This window comes from Netta rufina (assembly GCF_964035555.1).
Source record: "Netta rufina genome assembly, chromosome: 3".
Classification (NCBI taxonomy): domain Eukaryota; kingdom Metazoa; phylum Chordata; class Aves; order Anseriformes; family Anatidae; genus Netta; species Netta rufina.
This window is the reverse complement of record NC_140125.1, coordinates 59,156,527-59,170,510: the sequence shown is the minus strand read 5'-3', so window position 1 is coordinate 59,170,510 and position 13,984 is coordinate 59,156,527.

The following is a 13,984-nucleotide window of genomic DNA, read 5'->3' as shown; positions in this document are numbered from 1 at the left end:
GCCCACTTCACCTTCCCATCTACCCTTATATAAGAGGTATGAGGGTCTATAACACGACAGTCAGAACAATGAAGTAGACAAAAGCCCATCCCACTCAGCGAGGATGCCTAAGGCAAGGCAACCTATCCCTCGCGTTGCTACATCATCTGCCAAAAAAGAAAGAAGGGTTATTGTCATGGGGGACTCCATTTTGAAAGGGACAGAGTGCTCGATATGCCGACTTGGCACAACCGACAGGGAAGTCTGTTGCCTCCCTGGGGCTCAGATGAGAGACTTCATTAAGAAAGTCAAGCACCTGGTATGGCCCACTGACTACTACCCGCTACTGGTCTTTCAGGTCAGTAACGACGAGGTAGCAACGAGAAGTCTGAGAGAGATCAAAAGGGACTTTAGGGCTTTGGGGCGACTATTTAAAGGATCAGGGGCACAGGTTGTATTTGCCTCTTTCCTTCTGAGAGTGGGGATCGATGCTGACAAGTGGGCTCATCACATTAACACGTGGCTTTGGGACAGGTGCAACGGGAAGGTCTGCGTGACACCAGGCCTGCTGGCACCAGATGGGATGCGCCTCTCTCAGAGAAGGGTAAGGATTTTTGCTCAGGAGTTGGCAGGGCTTATAGATAGGGCTTTAAACTAGAATCGAAGGGGGAAGGGGATAAAACCAGGCACACTGGTGATGAGCTGGTGATGAAGGGATGGTGTGCTAGAATCAGATGGACTGTGTGCTAGTGAGGTCCTTCTGTCGGCTCCACAAGGTGCTGTGTGCAAGACACATTTGAAGTGCTTCTACACAAACACATGCAGTATGAGGAGTAAAATGGATGAGCTAGAAGTCTTGGCCCAGTCCAACAGCTATGACATCACTGGCATAAGCGAAACCTGGTGGGATGAGTCCTGTGGCTGGTGTGTTGCAATAGATGGTTACAGGCTCTTCAGGAGGGACAGGCAAGGTAGGCGAGGTGGTGGGGTGGTGATGTACGTGAAGCATGGGCTGGACTGTGTGGATCTTTAAGTTGGCAATGGCAAAGTTGAGAGCCTCTGGGTAAGGATTAAGGGATGAACAAATAAAGGGGATGTCCTTGTGGGAGTCTATTACAGACCACCTGGCTAGAACAACAACGCCGGTGAATTATTCTTTGCAGAACTAAGAGATGCCTGGACTCTCTCGAGCACCTCGATGTCCTTCTTGTAGCGAGGGGCCCAAAACTGAACACAGTACTCAAGGTGCGGCCTCACCAGAGCCGAGTACAGGGGGACAGTCACTTCCCTAGACCTGCTGGCCACACTGCTTCTTATGCAAGCCAGGATGCCGTTGGCCTTCTTGGCCACCTGGCACGCTGCTGGCTCATATTCAGCTGACTATCAACCATCACTCCCAGGTCCTTCTCTGCCAGGCAGCTCTCCAACCACTTGCTTCACAGCCTGTAGCTCTGCTTGGTGTTGTTGCACCACAGGTGGAGGACCAGGCACTTGGCCTTGTTGAACTTCATACAGATGACCTCAGCCCATTGGTCCAGCCTATCCAGATCCTCCTGCAGAGCCTTCCTGCCCTCGAGCAGATTGACACATGCACCTAACTTGGTGTCATCTGAAAACTTACCGAAGCTGCACTCGATGCCCTCATTCAGATCATCAATAAATATATTAAAGAGGACTGGCCCTGGTACCGAGCCCTGGGGAACTCCACTAGTGACCGGCCTCCAACTGGATTTGACTTCATTCACCACAACTCTTTGAGCCTGGCTATCCAGCCAGTTTATAACCCAACAAAGCGTACGCTAGTCCTAGACAAGAGCAGGCAGTTTCTTGAGGAGAATGCTGTGGGAAACGGTGTCAAAAGCCTTGCTGAAGTCAAGGTAGACCACATCCACAGCCTTTCCCTCGTCCACCCAGCGCGTCACTTTGTCATAGAAGGAGATCAGGTTCGTCAAGCAGGACCTGCCTTTCATAAACCCATGCTGACCGGGCCTGATCACCTGCTTGCCCTGCCAGTGCCGCATGATGACTCTCAAGATAATCTGCTCCATGAGCTTCCCTGGCACTGAGGTCAAACTGACAGGCCTATTGTTCCCCGGGTCTGCCCTCCGGCACTTCTTGTAGATGGGCGTCACGTTTGCTAGCCGCCAGTCAACTGGGACCTCCCCTGATAGCCAGGACTGCCGATAAATGATGGAAAGTGGCTTGGCCAGCTCCTCTGCCAGTTCTCTCAGTATCCTTGGGTGGATCCCGTACGGCCCCATTGACTTGTGCACATCCAAGTGCCATAGTAGGTTGCCAGCCATTTCTTCATGGATAGTGAGGGCCACATTCTGCTCCCTACCCCCTTCCACCAGCTCAGGGTACTGGGTATCTAGAGAACAACTGGTATTACCACTAAAAAGGGAAACCAGATGATGTAATCTTTTTGGACTTCAGCAAAGCTTTAGACATGGTCTCTGAAAGGATTCTACTGGACAAAATATCCAGCATACAACTTAACAAAAACATCATATGATGGGTGAGCAATTGGCTGTCAGGCAGGGCTTAAAGGGTTGTGGTAAATGGGGCCACATCTGGCTGGTGGATGGTCACTAGTGGGGTCCCTCAAGGCTCCATTTTAGGGTCAGTCCTCCTCAATGTCTTTATAAATGATTTGGATGTAGGACTAGAAGGTGTTCTGAGCAAATTTGCCAGTGACACCAAACTAGAAGGAGTTGTGGACTCTGTTGAGGGTGGAAAAGCGTTGCAGAGAGACCTGGACAGATTGGAGAGCTGGGTGATCACCAACCACATGAAGTTTAACAAAGGCAAATGCCGGGTCCTGCACCTAGGACGGGGCAACCCTTGATTTACGTACAGACTGGGTAACGAGATGCTGGAGAGCAGCCCTGCAAAGAGGGATCTGGGGGTTGTGGTTGACAGCAAGTTGAATATGAGCCAGCAGTGTGCCCTGGCAGCCAGGAGGGCCAACCGTATCCTGGGATGCATCAAGCATGGCATTGCTAGTTGGTTGAGGGAAGTGATTGTCCCGCTCTATTCTGCACTGGTGTGGCCTCACTTCAAGTACTGTGTGCAGTTCTGGGCACCACAGTGCAAAAAGAACATTAAACTGTTGGAGAATGTCCAGGGGAGGGTGATGAAGATGATGAAGGGCCTAGAGGGGAAGACATATGAGGAGTGGCTGAGGGCACTGGGCCTGTTCGGCCTGGAGAAGAGGAGGCTGAGGGGGGACCTCATTGCAGTGTACAACTTCAACGCAAGGGGAAGTGGGCAGGCAGGTGACCTATTCTCTGTAAACACCAGTGATAGAACCTGCGGGAATGGTGTTAAGCTGAGGCAGGGGAAGTTTAGGCTGGAGATCAGGAAGAGGTTTTCACCAAGAGGGTGGTTGCATACTGGAACAGGCTCCTCAGTGAAGTAGTCACTGCACCAAGCTTGTCTGAATTTAAGAAGAGATTGGACTGTGCACTTAATCATATGATCTAAATTCCTGGGTAGAGCTGTGCGGTGCCAGGAGTTGGACTTGATGACCTTTATGGGTCCCTTCCAACTCAGGATATTATATGACTCTGTGATTCCTAATCAGTTTTGAGATTTTTCTAGCCTTTGCTAGACTGAGCCAGCTCTCTAAACGCTATAATGCTTGAAAGGTGAAGAGCCACTATGGGTCTGTGGATAAAAAAAATATTCCCTGTCCCTGTGATTTCTCATTAGCTGCAGTCTTCCCTTGTACGTACTGACAGATGACCCGTAAGGTAGACTGTAGCCATGTGGGACCACCAGTATTTTAGGAAACTGGAACAGACTCGGACATAAAGGGGCAGGGTGAGACATTGGGAAGTGTTTGCTTGAAAGAGAGGTGGATTTCCTCCATCCAGCTCTTGTTGGGCAGAGAGAAATATTTTTATCTGTTTTATACACCATCCTGGTAGCTGCTGATTTTGTGTATAGTTGCACAGAACGTGCTGTTATCCATAGTCTTCTTGTCTTCTTTCTTTCTTTCTTTCTTCTTTCTTTCTTTCTTTCTTTCTTTCTTTCTTTCTTTCTTTCTTTCTTTCTTTCTTTCTCTTTCTTTCCTTCTTTCTTTCTTTCTCTCTCTCTTTCTCTCTTTCTCTCTTTCTCCTCTTTCTCTCTTTCTCTCTTTCTCTCTTTCTCTCTTTCTCTCTTCTCTTCTCTCTTTCTCTCTCTCTTTCTCTCTTTCTCTTCTCTCTCTCTTTCTCTCTTTCTCTCTTTCTCTTTCTCTCTCTTTCTCTCTTCTTTCCTCTTCTCTTCTTCCTTCCTTCCCTTCCTTTCCTTCCTTCCTTCCTTCCTTCCTTCCTTCCTTCCTTCCTTCCTTCCTTCCTTCCTTCCTTCCTTCCTCCTTCCTTCCTTCCTTCCTTCCTTCCCTCCCTCCTTCCCTCCTTCCTTCCTTCCCTCCTTCCTTCCTTCTTCCTTCCTTCCTTCCTTCCTTCCTTCCTTCCTTCCTTCCTTCCTTCCTTCCTTCCTTCCTTCCTTCCTTCCTTCCTTCCTTCCTTCCTTCCTTCCCTCCTTCCTTCCCTCCTTCCTTCCCTCCTTCCTTCCCTCCTTCCTTCCCTCCTTCCTTCCTTCCTTCCTTCCTTCCTTCCTTCCTTCCTTCCTTCCTTCCTTCCTTCCTTCCTTCCTTCCTTCCTTCCTTCCTTCCTTCCTTCCTTCCTTCCTTCCTTCCTTCCTTCCTTCCTTCCCTCCTTCCTTCCCTCCTTCCCTTCCTTCCCTCCTTCCTCCTTCCCTCCTTCCTTCCCCTCCTTCCCTCCTTCCTTCCTTCCTTCCTTCCTTCCTTCCTTCCTTCCTTCCTTCCTTCCTTCCTTCCTTCCTTCCTTCCTTCCTTCCTTCCTTCCTTCCTTCCTTCCTTCCTTCCTTCCTTCCTTTTTTTTTGTCCAATCTCACTGCCTTCACCATTACCTTCAGTGTGACTAGGCTGCATCTCGAGCTTATTTTTGCACATCAGTGTGGTCCTGTCTCTACTGCTGTTGATGCCACTAAAAGGCAGAGGAGAAAAAGGATAGAGCAAGAGAGAAAGAGAGCAAGAGAGAAAGAGAGAAAGAGAAAAAGAAAGAAAGAGAGAAAGAGAGAGAGAAAGAAAGAGAGAAAGAAAAAGAAAGAAAGAAAGAAAGAAAGAAAGAAAGAAAGAAAGAAAGAAAGAAAGAAAGAAAGAAAGAAAGAAAGAAAGAAAAGAAAGAAAGAAAGAAAGAAAGAAAGAAAGAAAGAAAGAAAGAAAGAAAGAAAGAAAGAAAGAAAGAAAAAGAAAAAGCAAGCATAGAGACAATGTCATAGAGAAGCAATACCAGAAGAATACAAAAGAAACTGATGAAATATCCAAGACTGCCTCATATTTGTTGGTGTTGCTAGGGACAGTGGGCCATCAGCACTAGGATATGAATGAGAACCCTGTGACAATGGCCATCTTACATGACCCAAGGCAAGGAGGGCCTGAACTTACCTAGACCACAGAATAGTATTGGACCAGGTTCAAAGATATTGCACATCCCAGGTGCTCTTCAACATTCAGATAAAATGGATCTGGGTAAAGAAATATCTCATGTAAGGAATCAGATTAAAAAAATGCTGGTTCTTGACATAACTTGTTTGTGTGACTATGTCTTCTCTCTTTCCCCTTCCTAGTGCTTGACAGCAGGGAGCAAATAAAAGTGTTGTTGGATCTTGCCAATTTAAAACGTACAACTTGCAAGGGCAATTGAAAGCAGAAAATATGTAAGGAAAAGAGAAAAAAAGAAAAAAGACAGATAGTATTATTAGCAACCTCCAATTATTCCCAAACACATGCTTTTGGCAGTATGAGCAGCTGGATTTTCTAGCAACGTAAACCAATACATTACTGAAAATTATCCCTAGACATTCAAATAAAATGCATGGACAATTTAAAATTATCCTTACAAGCCATTTAGTAACCAGTTATTTGAATTGCAGTTTTTTTATGAATAAAATTGTAAAGTAAACCTACAATGTAAATACCTAATATAAAATGCCCTAGCTTTCCAGCTATAGAGTCCAAAACAAATTATTTGCATGCTGTGTCTGAATTCTGAGGTGGACAGAGAGCTAGTTTGCTGCTGGGTCAGAAGGTGAAGCTTTGAATTGGCTCACAGAATGAGACCAGCCTGGCCATCCTTCCCTATTTGCAGAGCTTCAGATTTTTCTTGGCACAGGAATCTTTTTGTTTCCTGGCATAACCTTGAAATATTTTGAAGCAGTTTAAACAGTGCCTGTATGTTTCTGGGGACAAATCTACTTAGGATGTGCACATACAGACTGTTCTGGGAGAGTGGCATGTGATCCTGCCCTGGTGTATATCTGCATTAATGTGTATTTGTGCCAAAAGGCAAGAGGTAGGAGGTGAACCCCTCAGACATGGTAATACACTTTCTGAAAGAGAAGTGGTGTATGCTTAGCTGTTCTGGAATACGGGCAGAGACTGCCCTGGACTTTCTGCATCCATGCCAATATGCTCCCTATAGCTACCCTATTTATATAGTTTGGTATATCATCTTTCTATGACCATCTTCAGTCAGCTAAGAGAGTAGCATCTCTGGCAGGTCTTCAGCAACACCAGTCATCAGCTTCATTTAAGCCTTTAGCAACTTCATGAAACACACATCATCTAAGATCAGCTAGTACTGGAATAAGCTTGGCAGTATTAATTCTCATTTACATTCTGTTTAATTTATATTTAATACTTGGTATACCCCCAAAACCCTCATCATCACAAGAAGCCAAATAAAGTATCTCTGCATTCACCCTGTTGACCACAAATTGTTATTAAAAAAGTCACCACGATGTTTATCTTAGTTCTTATTTTTGGGAAGATTTTTACAGAAATTTTAAATAATTTTCTTACCAATCAGATTGTACTTAATAAATCTTTGAAAATATCTTAACCTATTTTCACCATTGACTTAATCTGGGATATCTGTAAGAGAGACCCTCTCCACAATGAATGAAAGACCAATTTTATATCAGAAGAAGAAGAGAAAAAATATCTATCAAGGAGTCCCTCAAACATCCAAAAGTGTTATGAGTCTGTGACCCTTAATACACAGGAGGAAATGAATGAAAAGGACCAAAAGAAATGTAAGAAATTTCTTCAAGATAGCATGTAGCTCCTGTGCCAGTGAAAAGCAGATGGCAAAAAGGATCACATGGAAAAAAGAAATGCAAAAATTTGTATCCAAGAAACCAATATGCAATAAGAATAGAAGTGCACAGCTCCTGTGCCCTCCCCAGCTCATTTTTAAGTGTAACATAACAAGAAAGTTCTTCTATTCAGCCTCAAGAAAGTAAAAAAGCCACAATGTAATACTTACAAATGTGCCAGTCAGTAAGAATGTCTGGAACATGAGTTAAAATGGTTTTGAGGAATTTTTGAGGCTTTTTTTTTTTTTTGTAGTGTCCTATATGTTAACTTTTCAGAGGTTAATATTCCTTCACAGAATGCTTATTCATTCTTTTCAGAAGGACATTTCACACATAGAGTTACAAAATATCAAAATCAAGGCCAAAACTTCACAAAACAGGACAGTCAATATCAAAAAATCATCTCAAATGTGTTTGGGGAAGTTAATATTGGATATTAGGAAGAATATCTTCACAGAGAGGATGGTCAGGCATTGGAGCAGGCTTCCCAGGAAAGTGGTGGAGTTCCCATCTCTGGAGGTATTTAATAGATGTGTGGAAGTGACATTAATGGTTTAATGATTGGTCATGTTGATGGTTGGACTTGATAATCTTGAAGGGCTTTTCCAACCTAAATAATTCTATAATTCTATGAAAAGGGCCATTTTGCAAGACCCAGTCAATGGTTTTATGTAAGAGAGGACATAGCATGTTCAGCTTAAAAATTAACCTGGACAACTCTAAGTTTTAAGCTCTAAGCTCTTAGATACAGCTCTCTGAATTCTTCTACTTCAAACAAGGTCTGATTTTAGTGTGGTACTCCTATAAGGATGTGGCAAGTTATCATGCAGTATCAAAAATATGGTCTTCCATGTCTGAAGTCAATATGTCAGCCCAGCTTTGTATCACGATTCAAGCTTAATTGTTATTTCCTCAGTCCAGAATGACAACTCTGCCATATACAGTATCAACAAATGCCCTCAGCACCCATTGCTTTCTATTTACTGTCTGTCATCCTAAAATTCTAATTTTTCTATACTATCATAGCGTTCAAATTCCTGACAATTGGCTGTCCTATCACTTTACCAGATATAAAAAAAAGCCAGTAGCTTCAAATCTGATGAGGGTGGGAAGAATCTAGTCCAGAGTCAGGGTGAAGGACCCCATTATTGACTGGAACAGGAACACTCTGAAATTCTCATAATATCTTGGAAGACACAATGGTATCTCAAAGTTCACAGCAAATATGATCCCCAGAAAAAAAAAAAAAAAAAAAGAAAGGAAAAGAAAAAAAAAAAGAAAGACAAGAATAAAAGAAGTGAAGCAAAGCAAAGCGAAGCAAAGAGAAGAGAAGAAAGTCCTTAAATATATAGTACAACAAATTTATAGATAACATAAAGCATCTGGCCCTTGATGACCACCTCTGTATTGCCTTTTGCTTCATTTCCATTAGCAGACAGATTCAATTTTTATGAAGAAACATTAGAGTTTCACTAGAATTTATGTAACCAATACTTAGACCTATGAATTGTATTTTGTTGGTAGAGCACTAGGCACATTTATTTTCCTGTTCACTTTGTAAATGTTGTTTCCTGTCTAGTGATTCTCTTGGCATTGGTTACTGTTCATCTAACTCTCAAATGGTGTAATCCAAGCTGTTCATATTATTTGGCTCAAACAGTATTTTGAAAATCTGTAGTAATCTAAGTTAAATAAACATAAAGCTAGAAAATATACTCTAAGGAATAAAACTGCATTGACAGGGAGATGGGTAAAATGTATCTTTTCCATCTCTGCATATGACTTTCTGATTAAAGAAGGTAATAGCAAAAGATGAATAACTGTCTAATTGGATATTAGTAAGGAAAGAGTGACACGTTATAGGATACTGCTAGAAGATGACTCTGAGTGTTGCAAAGTGAAGTATTTAGGAAAAATGAGCCTGTCACATTAGATAAAGTGAAAGAGACAGTTGGGATTCCAAGAGCTTCTCTGACTCACAATTAAGAAAATGTCTCAACGGGAGCCTGTGCTAAGCATATCAAAGATAACAAGATGCAATATGTTGAGGGCATCTAGCCACCTGTATGGAGAAAGCTGTATTTCAGAGGTTACCAGAAAGTGGGGAGGAATGGTCTTGTTCATGCCTTATTTTTTGCTTTTTTTTTTTTTTTTATGATATACAAAGCATATCTGAAAAAATATTATGTTTATTTTTAATAAGAGAATGCATTTATTTTTACATTAAGAATTAAAACCCTGTTTATGTAGAGAAAAAAAGATTATGAAAACCAGAGAAAGGAAAATGTATCCAGAACTGAGGAACTGAGTTATTGAGAGGGAAAGGACTTTTAGTCAGGAATTTCTGGCTCTTCAGTTTAATTTGTTTTCATTCAATATTTAAAAAATGGAATTGACTGAAAAACTATAATTTTGAAAACAACACCCCCTTCCCCTTCCTTCCCTTCCCTTCCCTTCCCTTCCCTTCCCTTCCCTTCCCTTCCCTTCCCTTCCCTTCCCTTCCTTCCCTTCCCTTCCCTTCCTTCCCTTCCCTTCCCTGCCCTGCCCTGCCCTGCCCTGCCCTGCCCTGCCCTGCCCTGCCCCTGCCCCGCCCCTCCCTCTCCCTCTCCCTCTCCCTCTCCCTCTCCCCTCTCCCTCTCCCTCCCTCTCCTCTCCCTCTCCCTCTCCCTCTCCCTCTCCCTCTCCCTCCCCTTCCTTTTCCCCTTCCCCTCCCCCTTCTGCTGCCTTTCCCTTCTCATTAAGGAATATTTTTTATATATAAAGCACACAAAGGCTAAATCATAGAATCATGGGATGGTTTGGGTTGGAAGGGACCCTTTAAGATCACCTAATTCCAAACTCACTTTCTAAATATATAGAATTTAGTAAAAATTGTTTCACAAAAAAGTATTTTTTTTTAGAGCAAGGACCAGGAGTAGAGTTTCTGATGTAACTTCTACTGTGGGAGAAAGCATGGTCTATAAGTCACTATTGACAGCTAAAATGGAAATGCAATTATAAGATAGGAAGAAATTCTAGAAAGGCTTCTAATTTGGAATTAATGTGGCTTTGTATTTCATCCAGTGTTGCAGGATAAAAGATTTTATATTATTGAGTAATTGATAATGTGTGAAACTTAAAAAAATAATATTCCAGTGGTGGTATGGTAACTTGATGCTTTCAACTGTCAAAGGGGCAACAAAACCTATGATAGCTGAAAGTGATTCTTTTAATTTTAGCTGCTGGGTCAACATTTCTTGGATACCTGATCCTCAAAGGCTACTAAGGACTGAAAATAAAATGTTGCAGTTTCAAAGTTCCCCTTGTATTGATTATTTTTATTTATTTATTTATTTATTTATTTATTTATTCTCAGAAATAGAAATATTTTCCCCTCTACTTATGGCATTCATGAACTTTGTATTTTATTTTATTTTATTTTATTTTATTTTATTTTATTATTGGAAAATATAACTGTAAAATGTGGGAGGCATTCTTTACATTATAAGTTCTGAGAAAATCAGAGTTGTGATGTACAATTTTAGTGATATGTGTGGTAAGTGATGTCAGAGTATTTAAGGCATTTTTATCATGAAAGCAAAATCATTAAGCTGGATCTCATGGTGGTAATTTATATATAATTGAGACGAACAATACAAATTTTCTAAGTTGTTAAGTGGAGAAAAAAGTGAAGATAAAGAATGGTCTGAGAAATAAAAATTGGCAGCCAGCAAGACATTTCTGTCTGGAAAAATTATTCCATTGATCATTCTGCATATATTATATGCCTGCAAAGGCAAAACACTAGGTCCTGTGGAGTGCTCCCTGCTAGTGTGTCACATAACTTCCTGGCAACAAGGCATGGAAAAAAGAAGAGGGAGAGATTTATTTATTTATTTATTTATTTATTTATTTTATTTTTTTTCAATTGATCTAATTGGGGATCTGCTGTCTTTAAATGTTCCCCAAAGGCTGTATTCTGAATTCTTACTGGCATTAGATAAGTAGATCTCTAGTATATAAACCTATCTCTAAAAAAATTTCCTGCATCAGTATCCATTTTACTGTTTGAATGATTTTTCATACCATACATTTTTTCCCTATGCACGTATTCCATTATACTGTAGGGCATTATTTCTGTGCAAGTTATTGCATTTTGTATATGTGCCTTGGGACATGTTAGGGCACATTTTCTAAAACAGTCGATACATAAATGAGGCTGTTCAACCATTACTGGTGAAATATTGAGGTAGGTGTTACATAAGGAGATTATTATCACTAGTGCGGACAGCACTGATTTGTACCCTTGAGTATTAAATATTCTTAATTCTGGCAGTTGATTTGACCTGCTAATTTGTTAACAAACTAAATGGTCAGGTGCTTGCTATCTGGATAAATTACTGATAAATACAGCATTAATTTGACAAAAGACTTAAATCAATTTTAAAAGTTGTAAAGCAAAGTTTCTAGGTCTAGGAACTGTAATTTCTGATTTTCTCCTCTTTACAAATACCAAGAAGAATAACTATTATAAGCAAACTGAATTTTGTTTAGAAACCAAATAGCTGGACTTAACAAAGTATTTTTTCTGCCCTTGTGGTTATTTGTACATGTCCCTTACAGTTTATTTAAATGTTGAGTCACCACTTTCTTTTATGTTCTAACTGTGGAGCAACTTAATATATGAACAATTAGATAACTTTTATTCTGATCTAATTGTGTTGCTTTTGGAAATGTTATTATAATATATGTTCCTATCAAGTGCCATAGATCTGCCCCTTTACATTTACTTTATGTATATGGTTCATTTGCTTAACTTTGATCAACTTTAGATATTTAACAACTAATTCTTAACACATAAATGTTCTTAAAAATGAACTCAGGATAATTATGTGTGTGAACAGGTCCACAGCACAAGTCAGTCATTGGTTAACGCCTGACTTCTTAGAATGTAAATCTCATGTTGCTGTGAAACTCTTTTAATAATTTCTTTATACCTTCCATAAAGATCAAGACATTAAAGGATTAAAATCAATATTTTATTTGTATATAAGCTGTTGGCTAAAACCATATAACTGTGGTTTAAAGCATTCTTTGGGTACTAAATATATGGCTCTGACTCAACAAAACTCTTAAGCATGTGTTTAAGTCTACAACAAAGCACTTTGGGCCAAGTTTTCATTCCAAATACTCATTAAGGACAAAGACAAAACTCCCTTTGATTTCAAGGAGACAGATTTTTAATTTGTAGAAGACAGTAGTTGCATTTTTGATTTACATGCATATTAAAATAACATCTGTGCGTCCAGATCCAAAAGCTGTCACACTGCCTCACCTGAATTTACTTGTGGTTTGACAATAATACAAAACTGAATTTGAACCTCATAGTAGTGCACAAATAACATTAGTACAATGACAAGCAAGTATTTCTCTGATAAAATGTTGCTCCGTTTGTTCAAATTTATTTAAAATATAGAATAGTTAAGCGCAATAAGAGAGGGTATGTGGACCATGTGTCATTGACCTCTCGTGACTAATATAAAACAAACGCCATGCTATGTTCTTTTCGACTAATTTGACAGAAGTGTGATCTTGTTCTTCTGTCTGCTCCAGACCAAAAACTATTGTTGGGTGATCTTTGAGGACAAAGTCAGCTGAGAGAAAATGTACCTTTTTTTTTTTTTTTTTTTTTTTTTTTTGCTGAAGGGACTTCTGTCTGTTGATTGATCCTATCTGTCTACTTCACTTCTACAGGAAGGTTGGTTTACTGTTTAGGCTCTCTACAGCTTAGACACATATGATGATGATGAAAAGTACAAATGAAACTTATGCAGTATTAAAGTAAATCTGGATTGTTCCAGAAGAATCAGCTTGTGATATACAACCAAAAATAATTTTTAGAAGTTGTGTTAGAATTATCAAAGCAAGTGAGGTACTTATACATTAAAAAACATCAGTCACATTAATTTTTCCACTTCTTTAAAATAAAAAAATATTATTATTATAATCATTTTTTTCAGTTACATATATATCTTATCAGGAATGGAAGTGTACCAGAGTCAAGACATTATATGGTAGGTTATGAAGTTGTTAGTTTCATTATCATTCTAAATAATATGAACCTCATAGTGTTGATCTTTCTTAGCTCTTTACTAGGAGAAATTGCCAAATGCTCTGAAAAGATAAAGCATGTGTAAAAAAACAAGCACTTATTTAGAATACATCTGAAACCAATGGAACTGTTGCCTTTGTTGTCTAATGTAAATTAAGGACTTTTGAGATAGCTAAGGTTATTTATTGTTGTTTGTCTGCTATACAAGGTGATAGGAAGGTTTCATAAATGACTTCTCTTAATCATCTGAATATATACTTCCTCTGTGTTTTGTTGTTTCTTCCTTAGCTTAATTTAGCCTATTTCTCCTGTTTCTTCAAGTATCTCATTCTACAAGCAGATTCATGTTTACTTTTAGCATTTTTTGAACCCTTCCATAGTTACATGCTTTTTATGTTCTTTTAAAATGTATTTATACGTGTTTTTCATTAATCATCTGCTTCTAGATTTTTTTTCTTTTTTTCTGTGAACATCATGGTTATTGAACAAAATCATTGCTAGGCTGAATGTAGTCCTTATATTGAATGATAAAGTATTAACAACAAATATTAATCACTGTAAGATTTCTAGAAAGATGGCAAACTGTTATGAGAGTGCCAAAGTTGAGTCTGAGATGGTGTCTGACTACTCTGGCCTTGTGATATTGCTATAATACATAAAGTAAAGAAAAGAAAAAACAGTGAAAGAAAGTCAATTTTCCAAGCACAGCATACAGTGTAGCCTACTCTTCACTGCTTGCAGGGGGCA